The sequence below is a fragment of the Phyllostomus discolor genome, chromosome X (assembly GCF_004126475.2).
Source record: "Phyllostomus discolor isolate MPI-MPIP mPhyDis1 chromosome X, mPhyDis1.pri.v3, whole genome shotgun sequence".
NCBI lineage: Eukaryota > Metazoa > Chordata > Mammalia > Chiroptera > Phyllostomidae > Phyllostomus > Phyllostomus discolor.
In genome coordinates, this window is record NC_050198.1 from 49,155,755 (window position 1) to 49,170,670 (window position 14,916).

Here is a 14,916-nt window from a genome sequence, read left to right on the forward strand (position 1 = left end):
CGACCAATTGCAAGCAAATCCTAGGCCAGGCTTCACCAACCGGTAGTTGCAAAAAATGGTGGGTGGGGCTTACACTTCGCTTGCTGCACCCAGGTCGGACGTCAAGCCCTTCCAAGAGGCGGAGACTCCCCAGAGTTCCTCCCACGCCGTCCTTGACGCTAGCGCGGCCGCCACTGGGAGGGGGGTGGGTACGTGGGGGTGGGGAGGAAGAAAAGAGGGTGTCTTCCAGTGCTGCGACCTGGGTGGGGGCTTGCTGGCAATAGGAAGCAAGAGGGGAAGGAAAACAAACGAGCGGAGTGCTGCGCCTTTCCGCATATTTTAAGTAAGCTTTGTGAGAAGCGACTTTTCAGCATTTCTATTTTTTTCCCTTTCTCCTGCTGTGGGGTGAGGAGCTGTACTGGCTCTCCCACGCGACTCTGCTGCGCTGTTGCTGTAGATTATTATTGTTGTCTTGCAAAACCCTTTCCTTCCTTCCAGCCAGTCCTCATGTAGACTGTAACCGAATGGTGCCACGTTAATAGGGTAAGAGCGAGGACCCGGAGCTTTCGCCGAAGGGGCGGGACCCCGCCGTTCATTCGTTTGACACTTCCCCCGCCCTCTGGCCCCGCCTCTCTTCCTTCCCCTCTAACCCACCGCCCCCCTTGCTCCAGGGTCGAGGTAGGCTCCCTCCCTTTAGTCCCCGCCCTCTACTCCGCCCCCTACCATAGTCCATCCTCCCGACACCCCCCCCCCACCCTCACCCAGCCTCTTGCTCCTGGGCGGTTCTAGCCGCTCACCGCTTAAAGAAAAGCCACCCATTCCTTCCCCTTCCCTACCTCCTATCCTTTGCCCTGGAGCTGCCTTCCTCGCAGTCACGCCCCTTCCTTCCGAGGAGATTTCTGACTCCCCTAGCTGGTTGTCCCTGATTTATTCCTTCATCTCCTCTCTCTTTCGCTTCATCTTCTCTGGGTTCTCACTGCCCCTTTCACTCCCACCTCCAGTCTGTCTTGCCTCCTACCATCCGCTGCCCCACCCTCCTGCCCGGTATCCTGCCTGTCCACCGCCACCAAGGAGAGCCTGTAGAGAGCAGCGAGGAGAGGAGCAGCCGGGTGTTGGGGCTTCCCCCCTGCTCATCCCTGGCCTTTGGCCCTGGAACGAAGCCACTTGAACGAGAGTCGTCACCTTGTCTTCGTTGCCTTCAGGGGTAGGAGACTCGTGGTTAATTTTTGTGGGGAACTGGGGCAGGATCCATGGTGGCATGAACTTGACCATGCCCTCGGTGTGAGTCGATCTACAAGCGTGTGGGGATACCCATGTTTTATATTTTCTTAGCAGCTGGTCATGAGTTTTCCGAGATGTGCAGCAAGTTAAATTGGTTAAAAATGGGTGCCCCTTTCCCGTCCTATGGAGATGCTAGTGGGTGTCACAACTTGGTACTTTCTTGCCTCCTGGGGTTCTTGTAGGAAGGTAGGTCTTGAGGTTGTGAAGCACAAAAGAAATTAAAAACTTGAGGGAACTTGAAATCTACATTTAGCTTAGCAGGGAAGCCCGTGCTTATCTCAGATTGCTAGATGCATTCCTCCTAAATGCTTGGGGCTGGGGTGGGGGCTCACACTTCCATCCCCTGAGGGCCCTGAATTCTTGAAGTCTTGAAGTCTGGGAGTAGTCTACAATAATAACACTCGTGTGTGTGTGTGTGTGTGTGTGTGTGTGAGGTTGCCTCTTATCTGCCTTATATGTTAGTGATTAGTTTTGTGGGATTATGCAGGTGTCTTCAGGGTCCCAAGCCTAGGTCACTATGTTGGTGCTTCAACAGCAACATGTATTTGTCCATATATGAAAATGAAGAGAAGGGAAAGTGACAGTCTTTGTAGATTGTGAGCAATCCCTGGTAAATTACTACTAGTAATATAATAATAATTTGCAGTAAAGGATGAAATACAATCAAATGAGAGAGGAAAGGGAAAGTTTGTGAGAAACAGCATTTCTAATATCTAGCACGTATTTTAGAAAGAATTTTCTGACACCTTGGAGTGTCTAATTTGTTCTTCTCTCTTCCTTCTGCCCCACTATGAAGAGTGGAAGTTGGGAGGCATTGTAAAACTTTTTTTTTTAAAGATTTTATTTATTTATTTTTAGGGAGGGAAGGGAGGGAGGGAGAGGGAGAGGGAGAGGGAGAGAGAGAGAAAAACATCAATGTGCGGTTGCTGGGGGTTATGGCTTGCAACCTAGGAATGTACCCTGGCTGGGAATGGAACCTGGGACATGTTGGTTCCCAGCCCGCGCTCAATCCACTGAGCTACGCCAGCCAGGGCTGTAAAACTTTTTTTAAATATAACCCTCTTCTCCCATTCAGAGAGGAAGATAATCACCATAATCTTCAATAATGGAGGACTAAGGTTATTTAAGTCTTCTTGAGCTAGGCTTGTGAATACTACTTTCTCAAGCCAACCTTTCTGAAGCCACCTCAGTTAGACCTTTCAGCACCCTCATTTAGCAGCTAAGAGTAATTTGAGATGCCATTTTGGATGGGGAATAAATCTTCACCCATCTTTCACCTATCTCCAATTGGGCAAGCACGGCAGACTTACAAGAATGGTGGTGTTCAAAGACCTGTTACCAAGATGTTTACAACCTCATTGCTTATTTGGGAACAAATTATTGACTTATATCTTAAAGTAATTTCATTGGTTGATTTTAATGGGGGAAAGGAAAGCAGGAAGGGAGAGAAGGAACCTTACAGGGTGACAATTTTAAAGGCTATCATGTTTCACATCAGCTGAGAGGGATAAGTTGGCCGGACCAAACTATATTTTATAACTGTCCTGGGACATTTTAATAGCCAGGTGGTTGTAAAGTAGTTGCATCTATTTACAGATGATAACTCAGGTTCCAACTATTTTGTATGGGTTCATGCTGTGTCATTTATAGACTGTCTGTGGCCCTACATCATACTTCATTTTAAGATACTTCTTTCTTTGAAAAAAACTGGGTCTCTAAAATTGAAAGTGCTTTTCCTAACTTCAATATTCTCGATATGAAGTAAATGTTTGACCATGCTTGTATATAGAGTTTTTATGTGAAATCTGTGTATCTGTTTACTTATTTAAAAGTTTTTAGGAGGGAATTTTAAAATCATATTCAGTACTCTTTCGAATTTGGAAATTGAAATCGCATTTCTGGTTTATGAAATAGGATTTATTAGACTGATGGACAACCAAGGATTCTTGTGGAGTTACTTTATCTGAAGTTTTGTAAAGAATGAATCAGAGTCTTTCTAGAATGCCTTAAGAACAATCTATTCAGAAAGCAGAGGGATAGATACTATGACCTTGAGGTCCCACTGAGTGCCAGAATTCTAAGTAGGTACATCTGCTTCTTCGCCTCTCCTAAAGCTCTCTCAGGGCCTGTGCCTTCTTTAAAAGGGTGTCTTTGTAATTAAGCAGTCTTCCCCCATCCCCCTTTCTTCCTTTGATACAGCTTTTTAATGTGTTTTTTTTCCATTTGGAGACGAGTTTTTCACACTCTTCTACTTCCCTTTTAAGATTTCTTTTTTCTTTCTCCTACATTCTCGGGATAATTAGAAGTTCTTTTGTTTTGTTGGTTGTGGGGGTGTTTACCAATGAGGAGGAATAGAGGATATATTCCCTCTTTGGAAATGCCTATGGCCAGGTAGCTTCCTCCATGTGGGCTGAGCATTTGGAATGCATAAGAACAGCCTATTTTTAGGGACAGTCTGGAAGACATTGTCCTTTGTACCCATTAAACCCAGCTTAAAACCACTGAAAGGGTGGAGAGAGGTATGTGTGTCCATGCCCAAGCCTTTTAGGATAGTAAATTGGTAAATGTTACCAGATCTCCTAGTATATCACCTTTTTATCCCCATGGATTCAGTGGGTTTGAAGATCTGCTTGACAAGTTAATTAGCTTGGGGCTAAACCAACTTGTTTAGAATTGTGCTCCATGGATTTCTGGTCCCCAGAAATTTTTGTTGTTGGTTTACTACTCTGAGATGATGTCTTCAGTCTTGCTTACTTCTTTATTCCTTGTTGCCTTTTGTAGACTTGGGTCTAAATTTTAGGCTCCTACCCCCAAGTCAAGGGTTCGATCTAAGGAACAAAGAGTGCAATAAACAGACTGTTTATACTGTATTACTCTGCTTTGTGGTGGGTTTTGGAACCATTTTAAACCAGAGAAAGGAGGCAAGTTGCCCTGTCCACTCACAACACAAAATCTGGTCTTAAAAAATGGAAAATAGGAGGTAATTTGCTTTATAAAATAATCACTACAGGTTTCTTTGAAAGAAGTAGCTTTCCTATTTAGTGCCTTTGAGCTATTAGTTGATATATAAAAATTCACTGTAACTGAGCCTTCCCAGAAACCTGTATTGCAGAACAGGAGACATTAGAATTTTGTTGTAATGATTTTGTTTGAATTAAGTAAGGCCATTCATTAGTTGTCCTTTGAAACATTTTTGTTGCATGGGATGGAATTAATTGTCTGAATCATTTTGGCCTGTAATAATGCTGGCCACATTTAGTCCTAGCCTACAACCACTTATAGAAGGGATCTAGTATGACTTTCTGGAAATAAATCAGATTTCACAGATTTTTGTAACTGAAATAATGGGAAGGTCTACGCCATATACGTGAAATATTTTAATTTCTGTTGTTGTATTTGACTAACCCAAGGACACAGAAAATTGCTTTAGGTAAGTAACAGCAACTTAAATTTAAGAAGCCATTCAGTTTACTACCCTTAGCAAATTTCTTCCTCTGTGAATTGTGAGGGTTGGGCAGGGTGATTTTGAGAACCAGTTCTCAGGAGTTTATGGTTCTCTTCCTAGGCCTCGGTTTCTGGTGTGAATATGAATGATTCCTACTAGAATGGGGTGCAACGATTGTAAGAAATACAGTCATGTCATATGGATATTTTGTAAAAGTCTGGAATGATATCATCAATATAAATGCATTCCGTTTTTTATTTTAACAACATATCTAATTAAAAACCTAAGACCCTGCCCAAAACTTTGTCAAGAATGCCATCATCTAACAGATCACCTGCTTTCATTTTTTTCTAGTTCCTTTCAGTCCTTGTTTCTGAACTTATGTGAATTTTACATAGTCATAGAAATGTCCACTGTTGCTTTTAAATAGGTGCCCACCTAAGACTTACCTTTGTAAACCTGTGTGGAGGCCTGAAGTCAGAACCTGGCTGAATTTACATGAAAAATCGCATGTTTGTTTCTCGAATGCCAGGAGAAACTAGGTGTGATCATGCAGCTAGCAGGGCTATTAATTATACTTTCTTCACCTGCCATCACTCCTCCATCGTTCTTTTTAAGCAAAAAGCAAACGAGGGTTCAGTTTGCTTTGTCTAAATCACTAACAATGAGCCTCAAATCACTGTAGCATGATGTCCCATCAAGAGGGTACAAATTTGCGTAGACTATGAAATCTCCCAAATGAGAAAAGCAAAGCAAGAACACACAAAGATTTTACAGCTTTGAAAACAATACATTTAAGTTGCACAAAACAGTAGTAAGGAAACAAAGGATTGTAGACAATTAAATAGAGATGTAGGTGTAGTAAGATAACACACTTTAAATGGGTTCTTTGTTTGAGACATTCACCATATAGTGCAAGTTTAGTTACAGGGTCCTTTAATTTTCCTTTGATAGTAAAGTTATACATACGATCTTCAATTTTTTGATGGACTCATTTTTGGAAACCAGTGGTTTATCATAAATTGGATTAAACTTCTTTAATTAGAGTAGGAAGATGAAGTATGGATTTTTAGTACTTAGTACCAAATTCAGTACAGGAACATTTTTTATGATATGTATTCATGGGGAAATGCAAATGGATATATTTGCCAATATCTCCTAAGATAATTTCTGAAAATCTACTTTTTGAGACAATTAAATAGATAGAGATTTTCAACTCTATCTATTGTCCTTCACATTTGTAAAGTCACTTTCACTATTGCCCTCACTTCATGAAATATCATTACACTGTGTGACTTGAAGCTAGCATCTGGTTTCTCTGCCCAACCCTCTCTGATTTTCCATGTGAGCCAGGGTAAATGAATTAGCTACTCTGAGTTTCAGTTACCCTTCTGGGAAGTAAGGATATTAATACTTCACAGAGGTGTTCAGGCATGCTTCATATTGGGCACAAGCTTTGAGGTCATTGGAAGAAAGGCGTTTGCATGATGGCACAACACGCTTATTATAGGGTCCTGAGCAGGTGTTGACTTTCAATAAGATTTGCTCTCTTACAGTGTCCTTTGCTTCATTGCCTTATTGACTATAATTGGTTGTACCGTTATTGGTATTATTGACCCTCTTGGTTCTTAAAATAATTAAACATTTCATTCCATGGGGTAAGTTGAAGTTCTAGTAAGAGGACTCTGACATCTCCCAAGGTGATTAAAGATATCTTACAAAAGAGACATTAGTTGGAATGTGCCATAAAGTTTAATGAGTTCTTCACAGCTCTTCCAGAAGATTAAAAAGAGTAAAGCAAATTTCTGTGTGTCTATCTGCATGTAAGTGTGTGTGTGTTTTAAAGGAGAAAGTTTTGAGTAATATTTGCTTGTGACACAACACATACTGATGATAGCCAGTAACTGAAACCCAGCCATTGTGTTTTATATGCAGCTGGCTTTTATTAATAATGGAATATTTATGCTTGCTGTACAATTTGTGGCTCATTTCCATGTGTATGTCAGGACTTAAATACCCCCCAAAGCAACATTAAGATAACATTAAATATGAATGTGGCCAAGCTGGAAAGGGTGTGTTTTGGGGGGGTCTCTCTTATTTGTATTGGTGTTGCTTCAGATCACAATAACTGCCCCCCAAGTTTAGGCAATGATACCAGTCTTTTTTTTTCTTTGTATAACTCATAGCAACCTTTACATTTTGATCATTTTGATATGAACAAATGATTTCCCCTCCCATCATAATGAAGATTAAACTGATGTATGTGTTTTTTAAGAGCACATTTTCCCTGCACATGATTCTCATTATCTGAGAGGCCTGGACTCAATCAGTAAAGGAACAGAGAAACCACATAATTGAAAGGAGAATGACGGTTGTGCATACTTGGAATATTTGTGGGAAGGGGATTGCTGACATCAGAAAATTTAGTAGCCTGAGTGTTAACAGCATTGAAAAGAAACAAGCTTTTTTGTGTGTTTCTGTGCATTGAGAATTATTTTTAAGGGCATAAAAATATGGGTCAGGTTTGACATCCTTTTGTGAAGTTGCCCTGGAAACTTTGATGAAGGTTATTATAGAATAGTTCAATTAAAACCTTCCCTGTTAGGAAGCTAATTAGTATGTTACTTAATCATTTGGGTTGTTTTTAAGAGCCATGTGTTTGTATTGAATTAATAACACTTTTTCTCTTGTGATAGGAACCTGAGATAAAATCACAGGTGGGGGAAATTACCTATATGAAGAAATCTAATTTTTCATTATTACATTATGTTTTTAGTTCAGATTTTTGTTTCAATCTGTTTATATACTATGATCACATTTCAGTTTAGTAGCCAGGTTTACTTTCTTGAGCATGGACTGTAAACCAAAGCTTATTAATTTGAGTTTTCTGTATGAAATGGAGAAATATGACAAATGACAACAAACCGTTTTATTAAGATAACATTTTTTTCTTCAGTTCGTGTTTGCTCTGTGTGTATGCATTTGGGAGAGGCAAATTTTTTTTAAAGCAAACAATTTTTGGACCTAAAAAAATTCTGATGATACCCCTTTACTCCCAAGAACATTTTATTTGCCTTGAGCTCTCAGTTAGGCTTCCATTAGGTCAATGTGATGACTTTTCTGACACAGTACTCTTTGTGAGTAGGCCAGTAGTTATCCCTTGGCAGCCTGAAGGAGAGTGATGGGAACTGGAGCACAGGATTCCTAGCATGTTATTTCTTTTGTACTCCACCTTTTTAAAGTGAATGAATGCTTGATCCTGAGGTTTCAGGGCCATTTGAAATAGAATAAGTGCTCAGCTAAATATGTAATGTGGTATGCTGTGATACTCACTTCCCCCCAAAATAGTAAGAGTCAGTCATTCTGTACATATATCCCCTGACACTTTACCTGCAGCATATGTCTGCACTAAAGTTTTGGAGAGTGGTCAATTTGGCTGAGTTATATTACTTGTAGTTTAATTGATTTTACTCTAGTCTTTCCTGGGAAAGCAGGGTCTCGATTTAGTTTTGCTTGCAATGGCAACTCAGTCAAGGCAGGTTCTTATGGCTTGCAAGTCAGGGTGAGGAGGGCTGACTTTGGGGAATGACTCAGGCCCTTTGGTATGAAGATATGAAACGTTGGCTCCTGTCCCTGCACCTGCTGGATTCCACACCTGTAGTCAGCACCTGAGCCCCACTCAGCCACAAAAAAACAGACTGAAGGCAGATGGGGCTCCCTTCTAAAGGGGTACAGCAAAACAGGGAACTCCCAATTATGTTAGAGGAGAACCGCTGCAAATTATATTTACCTGTTGCAGTGTTGGTAAGGGGAAATTTTCTTCTAGGTGCAGTCCACTAACTTGTTCATGGTACTGTTGGAGTCTGGAGGAAATCTATTTTCCTAATGAATTTATCTGGTGAACTGTCCTCTTAAATACTGGAGAGTCAATTCTGTAGAGGTTTGTGTCTAATAAGCCAGCACAGGGCAGGAAGTCACAAGACCTGGATTCTTATTCTGGCCCCACCAGTGAGCTGTGGTGAAACCTTGGTCAAATTAGTTATCATTAGCTATCTGCCCTGGACCTAAGCTTTGGCAGTTGTAAAATCAAATTAATCACATCTGCCTTTATTTCCTCACAGAGCTGCTGCGAAGGACACATGAGATAACAGAAGTGAAAGAAATTTCGTCTTAGAAGAAAGACTGAGAAAATAAAGGTAATGGTATTATTGTTATTGCTATTCTCTGACTTTCATTCCTTTTCTTCTGTCGACTCTAGCAAAGTCTTTGGGAAGTTGTTATTTACTCAATATGCAATTATTAAGCATATTTTATCTACCAAGTAAAGTTCTGGCTGTTAGGAATGACGGTAAAAACTTGCACTTAGCCCATGCTTTCTAAGATCTTGTAGTCTAGCAACTTCATTTCTGGATCAAACTATTACAGTGATTTCTGCCTGGGTACTTAGAAGCTTAAAGGACAAAAATTAACTTCTTTTTCCTTTCTGTATTCCAACTAGGGACTTTCATTCCTGGAGCAGTATATCCCAAGGTCTAGATAGAAGGTATAAGGGGAAGGGGTGCAGGGGGAGAGCCATGGGTAAATAAAAGGATTTCTCTCTCACTCTGACACTTGCAAAGTACCTAACATGTGGTCACTTATTTTCAGGGTCCCAACCTAGATTCATCTTTGGTTCCATTCTGTTCCTGCTCTATGTGGTCCAGCCCACTCTTTGACCTTAGCTGTTATTCATATGCTAATCACTCTCCAAAATATATCTCAACCTATGTTTGATGCCTTCCTTTCCATGTTCCCCAACCTCAAGTTGGTTATCAGATTCCATGTCTCTTACTCAGCTCATAGGTCTTTTCCTCTGCGAAGCTTTGCTTAGGTGGCTCAGAGTTTTTGCAGGGTCCTCTGTGTTGCCAGAGCAATCTGCTTATACCTCTGGTTTCCTGTTGGATCCTGCCCCACTGCTTGACTTGGAGCTCCTTGAGGACTGGACTCTGTGTTATTTCTCTTTTTAAAATCCACCCTAGGGCCTATACAGTGTCTGGCTATAGTTAAGTGCTTGATAAATGTTTGTAGAAAATAAGGTATGATAAGTGCCCTAATAGAGATGTATATAAAGTCCAGTAGAAACACTGAGGAGAGAGAATTAGTTTTCCATGTTGAGTGTAGTTGGGAACAGGGGGATGATGGAGGAGGACTAGGGAAAAACCTTAGAGGAGAAGGTGGAAAGCACTATCCTATTCAGAGAATTCTCACTAAGCAGCCTGGGGAAGAAATGCCTGTTGTGTCTGCTCTTGCTAAGGCATCTCTGGCCTGTTTCCTCCCTTGCCTTAGGACTAGATGACTTTTATGGTTGAGTGTGCAAATAAACAAACCTCTGTCTATAACACATTGACCATTTAAGACAGGTGCCACTTAGCCATATAATATTAAATTGTGCTGACCTTAAATGTGCCTCCTTTAACTGTGGCTGAAAACAGAGGTACACAGGCTCATTGGTTATGTATGCTTAGATCTATATAGCACATTGTCCTTTGAAATATATTGAATATTGGTATCTGAAAACTAACCAATTTAATTCTGAGAATTTAGCAGGTTGGGTCAATAGAACTGAATGAATGCCTTCAAGCTGACTGTCAGATCATTCATTCCAAAGGCAAAAATGAAACATGAGATAAACCATTACAGGCCTCTTCAAAAGGAGAGGCCATGAACCTGTTCTTACCCACCTGATGCTTTTACTAATTAGCTTCTTGGCTGGGTGGCAATTTGGGACAAGTGCATGCCAGCTGGATTCACAAGGGAGCCCACATTCCACTCTGCCATTTTGAAAGCCACTGGGATACTACTACACTGGTTCTCTTGGCTCTTTTCCTTCCTGGGACTCCTGCTTTGCTGTGGTGGAGAAATGGGAGGAAGATAACTTTTCATTAAGTGAAGGGAAGATTTCATGGGGCTTTGGTGTTATGCTAGTTTTACTTTTTTAGTGGGTTTAATGGGTTTTTAGTCTGTTTACTTTTTTAGTGGGTAAAAAACATTCATGCTTCTTGACTCATTAATTTTAGTTTTAGGATTTTATCATTAGGAAACAATCCAAAATATTGAAAAAGACTAAATCACAAAGATGTTTTTGTAACTTTATTTAGATTAGAACAAAATTAAAAGGAATTTAAATGTCTGAATAATTGGAAAATAGGTAAGTGAATCTTGATACACTCATTTAACAGACTATTACACAGTCATTGCAATGTTTGTTATGAACTTCATGCCCCAACATGCAGAAGGTGCTTATAATAAAGTGAAATGTAGGATCCCAAGTTATATGTACATTCATATTTCATTGCTTTGCAAAAACACAAATACACAAAGAAAAAAGCTAAAGGAAATATTCTGTGTTAACAATGTTTGGGTTTAGTTGTTAAGATTGTGAGTGATTTTTCTTTGTTATAAGTATTTGTATATTGTGCATATATTACTTATAAAATAAGGTAAAAATAAAAGTGGGTAGTATGCCATTGAAGAGAGGATATTGGTAAAGCAGACAGCTTCTAGGTATATTCTGAAACTTTTCTCAGTTTATGCTCCATCTGATTTTGTGGACTGCTTATACTCTTCCTGAGGCAAGAAGAAATGGAATGTGATAGCTTGTTCTATTTATTCCTCCCTTGGGACTGATGTGTGTGGAGAGAGGTGGAGGGCTGGTGGCAACAGTATTTTTCTGGTCACCCAGTAGTATACATTTTAGGGTTAATCAATTTTGTTGACTTTTAACATGATAACTTAATTGCTTTATAATACAGAAAAATAAAACTGGGATCAAATTGAGCATACCTTTAAGTTGCCATCTCAGAAACAGATAAGTGACACTGATTCTCAGTAAGATTTGGAAGTGCAAAGGCCTTACTGTGGTTCTTAAAACAAATTTCTAACCTAATCTAGATTGAGGTAGAGATAGGAGCAAAGAGATGGGGCTGACCCAAAGCTTTTACTTAAGCTAGTGTTAGACATAAGTAAGAGTAAGGACCAAGTTGTTATATTGACAAGACCTAGAACAGGGGCCTGGAAACATTGATCAGTGGAGATTCCTGTTACTCCCTGACCTATCTGTATATCTTCATCTAAAAAGGAGAGACTGTGTAAGGTGCTTCTGCTGCCATACTTTTTACTAAATACATCCCTCTTACCTATTTGGATTTATCCCACTGCCATTGTCATTTTACTTCCAGTTGAATTGAAAAATTGGTGGTATCATTAAGCCAGGTCATAGTCTCTTAAAACTAGAGTCAATTCAATTTAATAAATATTTATTAAGCATCTCTAATGTGTAAGCTAATATACTATATAATAACCAGGGTCTGGCAGAAGTAAAACTTGCTTAAGTGTAGTTGGTAGGGTATGTGAATCTCTCACACAACATGGACAACAATTTGAACATTTCACCTAAAATGTCATGTTGTGCTTGAGTGTGATATTGTTTGTTACATAATTACATGTTTATATGATTTTGTAATAAAAATTTGTAATAAAAAAGGGACATTAATTGTGCCAGACCCTGTATTTTAGTGGAAGTACTATTCTGCTATGAATAATAAAACCTGTATTCTAGCCCTAGCTCTGACCGCTTTTAAGCTCTAGTGTCTTCACTTATAAAAAGAGGGGGTCAGACCACTGGATGGTCTCCCAAAAGTTTTTCTTGTTTGTACATCCACTGACTGAAGAACCTCTGCATACAGGCTGAGTTGCAAATAAAGGTTTTACAAAAACAACCTTACTTTATAAAATTGCTGCAGCCTTCTAGGGAAAAAAGCCACATTGAAATAATAATATTAACAGCTAACTTTTATTGAGCCTTTACTATGTACCAAGCTCTGTGTTTACACTTTACAGGGATCACCTGATTTCATCTTTATAAAAACCTTATGAGATATAAGCACCATTATCCCTATATTGCAGATGGTGAAATTTGAGACTTGAGGACATCAAGAGACACATATGAGGTCTGTTAGTTAGCCATAGATCCAGTATTTCAACTTGGACAGGGTAACTCTGGGCCTGGGCTCTTAACCATGGTATTTATACTGCCTGCCCATTACCCACTGAAAGTTTAGGGATAACCTGTAGATTGTCATTGTATTTTAGTTCTCAAAGGAAGTGAATTAGTATCTTGAGTTACAAGACTGTTGGGAAAGCTGTTCCCTAGACATTTCAGGCCACAATATGGACCAATCTCAGAGAACGTGAGAGAATTCAGTGGGCCATTTTGCCTCTCTTTTTGTGTGGGAAGTTTGTGCATGTGTGCGTGTGTGTGTGTTATGCACATGTACATACATGCAGATATAGGGAAAACTTTGAACTGGCTTCTTTCAATTTAGCTGGAAGTAAAGTTGTTTGAACAAGTTGACCAAGATTTTGCAGAGAAACAGGTTTCCTAGACTTAGATTCTTCATCCTGGTTGGTGGAGTGTGGGATGGGGGCAGAATAGGAGGAGAAGATAGAATGGGTAGAGAGAAGGTCTTATAGGCATATTTCAAAATTTATTTGAAGGGTAGAAATTGGGTCTGCCCTGGCCACCTTGTAATGTTGATTTTCTGGGAGTTGGCTTGGAAAACTTTGGGCTCTCACTAATGTGTTTTGGCTCAATCTCCCAGGTATACTGGAAGAGGCCAATGAATGCAAATGAAGTGAGAATTTAGTTGGGCCTTGCTGCCCTGTTATTATTACAGAACTATTGAATATATAGACTCAAATTGCACTTTTACAGAGAAAACCATGGATATCCTATCTTCCTCTATCAAATATCCTCAGAAATAGTGTGTGCAGGAAAAGCAAGGTTATTTTACTGATTGAAGATGATGTCAGACCCCTAGCAGTTGCTGTGATTAAAGCTGTGGGCAGATTAAAGGTTGCAGAGTTCATACCACTTTAGTTCTTGCACATGAGAACAGGAATATTTTCCTTTCATTTCTCTATTAAATAAATGGGGTAGTGTCTTCCTTTTTATGTTACTCTTAATGTGTAGACTAACGTAAGTTCTTTAAGAAAAAACATCAGCAAACTGGAGAGAAATCAAAGCTTTTTTTTTCCTTAGGCTAAGTTCTTTTCCTCTTTTAAACAGAAACAAAAAAGGCCAGGGGGTGTGGTAATGGGGAGGGATGGTCTGTGTCTGACTGACATAAAATTATTTGGGTTTTCAAAAGGATATGAAAGAGAGAGGATAAAATTAAGGGAAGAGAGTAAGACTTTGGACAAGTAAAGTTTTCTTGGTCAGGAGCAAGCCCGTCAAGATTAACATGAAGAACCTAAATAGTACTGGCAAAGAATTATATGGTGGTTTTTATCCAGGGGTTCTAGTTTAAAAGACTTGGGCTGTTTTCTGCATGTTTTAGTTGAAAAAAAAAAGACAACTTGTGTTCAGAATTGGACAATAGAAGCACAGTGGTTATTTGCCATAGCTGTGTCAACAGTCCAGCTTTGATTTCAATTACAACTTCCTCTCTTTGAAATTAGGGAAGACACCCCCAAATAATTACCTTGCAGATTAGAGACTGTTTTGCTTTTGACTGTGATTACACATTGGGCTGAAACAAGGTGGAAAGATAGATTTCCGTGTTTGCTCACTCTGTATCTGTTCAGTTTATTTTTGGCAATGTTGCAAGGAAATAATGTTAAATTAATGACTGTGTGGTTTTGTGGATTTTTTAAAAATTTGGATGTTTTGGACATGCTCTCAAAATACAGAGATGCATGTGTGCTTTGTTTGCATTGCCTTGCTCCACAAATGGTGTCTCTGGTGCAGATTAAAGTCTTTCCTTTAAGTGATAAGTGTGAGTCACAGATAAGCCAGGACAGAAAATCAGTATGTGGATCGTGTGAACACCACCTAAACACAAATGCCTGATAAACATTTTGGTGGGACCTGCAGGCCTTTTCTGAGGGACAAAATGGTATTTAGAACTGAGAACTATCTCAAATCCATATCTGGTCAGTGTTTGTAACTAATCTCTATAGTGTGAATCTAGTCTTTTCCTTTTGCAGAGATACTAGGGCTGTGCAAGTGCTGAGAAAGCAAGTGGGGGCATCCTCTTGAAGGACAAGGGTTTCTCCTAATGCATTGAGAAGGGTAGTTGCCTTTGCTACTCCAGTAAGAATGAATGGTCCATTGATCAGATTGTAAGCTCTGTGAGGGCAGGAACTATATGTTATGTGTCTTTTGTATTCCT

At 39.8% G+C, this 14,916-nt stretch overlaps 1 protein-coding gene across 5 annotated transcripts in view; it reads left to right on the plus strand.

Moving 5' to 3' along the window:
* Positions 1–231: 231 nt before the first annotated feature.
* AMOT (angiomotin) overlaps positions 232–14,916 on the plus strand; it is a 65,569-nt gene continuing 50,884 nt past the window's right edge. For 2 of the 5 annotated variants that reach the window (XM_036017051.1, XM_036017054.1), the window contains exons 1-2: positions 740–1,183; positions 8,827–8,901. The gene's annotated coding sequence lies outside the window, so the exon portion shown is untranslated. Of the gene's footprint in view, positions 323–739; positions 1,184–8,826; positions 8,902–12,649; positions 12,737–14,916 lie in introns of those variants that run through there. The other 3 variants (XM_036017053.1, XM_036017052.1, XM_028522901.2) reach the window with 3 other exon arrangements.